This window comes from Opisthocomus hoazin, chromosome 22 (genome assembly GCF_030867145.1).
Source record: "Opisthocomus hoazin isolate bOpiHoa1 chromosome 22, bOpiHoa1.hap1, whole genome shotgun sequence".
NCBI classification, from domain to species: domain Eukaryota; kingdom Metazoa; phylum Chordata; class Aves; order Opisthocomiformes; family Opisthocomidae; genus Opisthocomus; species Opisthocomus hoazin.
Window position 1 is genome coordinate 5,311,724 of NC_134435.1, and position 4,211 is coordinate 5,315,934.

Genomic DNA, 4,211 nt, shown 5'->3' on the forward strand with positions numbered 1-4,211 from the left:
CTAGGCTTTTACCTAACCTTTGGGAGCAGAAACACTTGCACGCGTTCGCTCTTTCATTGTTCTCCATAATGTTTAACATAATACTGGCTTGGATTATCCCTGAGGCCACTAAGCTCAGAGATAAGTATTCAGTGTGATACTATCCACAATGAATAAATGAATGTATGAATAAACCAATAAAAATCTTTTATTTGGGAAATTACAAGAAGCAATCAGTTAAATAAAGCTTTTTTTATTGAAGTTCTATTGTCAATGCTTCCTTAAATGCATCTTCTCTTCATTTTAATTCCATGAGGCATAAAGCATCTTTTTTGCCATTCATATTCTGAGCACTTACTTTCAGCCATACTGTTCAAGTCAATGGGATTACTTGCATAGTTATTAACAAAATTTATTCATTTATACTGTGCATAAAGACTAACTCACACAGAAGCTTCCTTTAGCATGGCATTTTGTATACAGTAGGCAGTCTGTGACCTGAGATGCTTACAATCAATTTAGAGAAGGCAGGCATAGGGTGTGGGAAAGGGATAAATCACATCAACGATTTCAAGGCAGTGAATGGTATGTTGGTTCTCTTTTTTTTTTAGAAGAGGGGAACTAGAAAAATCAACACACTGGAAATAACAAGGAAATAGAGAGGATAAAGAAGTAAGGGAAGGAGGCAATGAAGACAGGTATGGCGCAAAACCGGTATGAACAGATAGGCAAGGGCAGGGCTTGGAGTAAACAGTAAGTTTGATAAACAGCACAATTAGGCCCAAGATCAGAAAGTGAAATTCAATTGACTTTCAGTCAACACCATGAATAACCATAGTAATTATAGGATTAAAAAAATGGCAAACAGAATGACAGTTTTTTTTCTCAGCAGTAAATGTCTCTGGTAAGGAGAATTACCACCCAAGAAGGTATGCATGCATTTTTCTTTGATTAACCACAGGCTTTGAGGGGGGGGGAGTAAAATACAAGACCAAAACCCAAGTCACAACCCAGAGGAATTCTTTAAAATTACCTGTGGCATAATGGGGCCTGGTGAGACAAATAACAATCATAGTAACGCATATTCTCAAATTTCTAAGTCTTCCATGTCTAGATATGTAAAGAACGACTTTGTTGGTTATGCCAGTCACGGTTTTCAAACCAGGCTGCTTAGCCAGCCTACAACCCCGTTGTTATCCTGCTGTTGGCTATGGGACATCCAAGGCACCAAACAGTCACTGAAATGGGGCAACTGGGAATCACAGAGAGGCCTTGGCAGCTGGGAACTGCTATTTGGAATTGCCAAGATGAAAGACTGAGATGGACCTCATCAGAAGTGGGCAGCTGGAAAAGAGTACAGCTTTAAAGAAAGCACTGTTAAGCAGGAAAAGGATAACACGTGCCAAAGCATCAGCATAAGGGCTATGAAAGGAAAGATGAGAGAAGTTAAGCAAAGCAAGAAAGAGAAGGGGGGGGAAGAAAGAAAAAGGAAACATAGGGAGAAGTCCAAAGGAAATGACAATCATTCAAGTCCTTAGCAAGACTTGATGAAATACAATGGAACTGTTTGGGGCAGTGAATCTTGCAAGCAAATGAGGTAATAGATATATCATCAAAAGCACTCAAGTTACATCCATCAGCTGAGCCTAAACTTACATGAGAGACTCAAGTGAGCTGCTGCCAATTTCAGTTTACTCTCGGGTGCTGGTCTATAAACTTGTAACTTCAGCACAGATGTATTTCTGCAGTCAGCTGCCACAGCTGCACACGCACAAACCTGCAAAAAGACGGTGGACAGGGCACCAGGGTGGTAGCATTTACCACTTCAGCCATCCCAGTTAGATCAACCTGCAAACACCAGTTTGGCTTTAGTCCCCTGTACCGACTTAAGCTAACAGCCCTGCATAAATGAATGCAGTCAGCTGACTGACAGTGGCTTAGCTGTTCTTAATCACAAACCATACCTTTTTGGAACAGACCTGATTGACAGGTTTACACTCTAAGCCACAGCTGCCTAAAAGGAGTTCTCCTGCCGGATGTGGGGTAAGTTCCTCTAAGATGGTATAAATTAGGATAAAGAATATCTTATGAAAAATTTCTTTGCTTCTAACATTTTATTTAAAGTTCAACACAAGAAAAATATTTTAAAATATATTCTCACAAAGATGAGTATCTTTATCAGGTAACACATACAACCTGTCCTGCAGACACTACAATTTTCAAGTGTACTGGTTAGGTACTCTTTGTACTGTCTTTACTAGACCTAACCTCATATAACATTGTTTCACAAACTTCAGCTAAAAGAGCTGGTTGTAGAGCTTGTCCATACTGTACCCTATGCTGTCAGCAGACTAGGTTGAGATAAACATCTCTAAAGATAAAGTTCTGAGCTATTGTACCTTGGGCTGCAAGTGTGGCAGGATACTTACCAATTGATGTCCTTCACGGACAGAGCACCTGGCTGACACATCACACACATATACTGTGCTCGTCTAGTCTTGAAATTACTCGTGTTGGGCACTTATTTTTAGATTGCTTTCTTTGCCGTTTGTAAGCAGCAAAAACTGGGGGGGGGGGGGAGGGGGCAGATGTACAAAAGCAAAGAGCCACTATGGCTGAGGATTTAAAATCCAGAAATTATAAGAAAATCAGCTGCAATTCCAGTCACAAATATGAGGCAGTCTTGCTCCACGTGTGCATGGGTAACAAAGCAGAAAGCTCAGCTCGGACCAGTTAAAGTGATGCTCGTGGCAACTACCACAAGCATCAAAGCAAAAGAGTGGCTTTTAGGTTCTTGGCTGTAGTGAGGGCTATTTTTCATATGATCTCCCAATACTAAGCACAATTTCCTTTTTTTTCCTCTTCCCCTTAAGAGCTCTGGCTTATAGCCTGAAGCAACAGAATGTTTTATTAAAAAAAAACCAACAAAAGCAGATCAGGCCCTTACCCCGAGCACAGCATGTTGATTTTATTTCGTGTTCATCTTTAACACTCTGCTTGTTGCACTGCTACAAAGCTTACAAAACTAAACCTCGTGTCCCTGTTTTACCAAGCTCAGAAAATGAATCCTGCAGAGGACAGAAAGGTGCTCTGAAAGCTGTGAAAGTCTCTCTGAAAGTTCACTGAAGGACAGCCTGGCTCCTAGACCAGACTACTTAACAACAAATTGTATCACCACTATTTATTTTCATTAACAAGTAGCTATGTGCACTCCTTCCGAATTGTAATTGCAGATGAAAATTGCAAATTTAGCCAGAGGAGGTATTTGACAGAGGGTGGAGAACACAAGTAATAATGTATGCATTCATTACTACATAAAGTTAAGTAATAATTTTTGCTTTTTGCCCACAAGCACAGGGCTTTTTTTTTTTTTTTTTAAAGATGTGGCAGCAAGCTTTGGCTGTCTACCCAAAAGCCAAAGTATGTCCCCTTGACATGCACAAACGGGATACTAGGAATGGTATACGCTACAAGAATTTGAAGTATGATTACAAGGAGCAGTTGCCTTCTGCACTTTTCATGCACAACTTTGTCAACAAGGTTGATATATCCTTGGGCAAAAGAAATTAAGGCCTAGGCACATGCTCAGAGCTCCAGCTTCCGGAGTTACGCAACATCCAAATCCAAGTTTTCATTAAACCCAAGAAATTCTGGCCCTCTCGCTTGCAAAACCAGCGGAGCTGGAAACATGAAGTAAACCTCTCGCCCTGGAGCAGCTGACTCAGTGTACACACCACGCCTCCAGCTAAACCGAGTGCAACACTGTAAGTAAACACGGCGCCGGAGACACAGGGCTATTTCCGTACCCTCACGGTGCGGGACCCGAGGGCCGGCGCTGCCGCAGCAGGGCCCCGCCGCGGCCGAGCAGCGGAAGAGCGTTCCGAGGGGCCCTGCACCCTCAGGGGTTGGGCTTCCTCCCCGCCACGCCTGGGATTTTCCCGAGGCGCCTGGCGAGGCCGGTTAACGTTCGCCGGGGCGACGGGGGACCGTTCCCCGCCCGCCATCCCGGGGACAGCGCGCCGGAGCCGCGGGCCCACCGACCGCCACCCTGCGCCTGCCGGGCGGGGCGGGGCCGGCCGCCGCGCTGAGGAGAGAGGCGCGAGGCCTCCGCGCGCCCTGCCTTCTCTTCCAGCCCAGTCCCGCGGGCCCTCACCCCCCCCTCCTCGCCGAACAGCCAACAGGAAACGCCGAACGGCGTGAATGACAGGCGGCGGCGGCCAACTAAAAGGCTC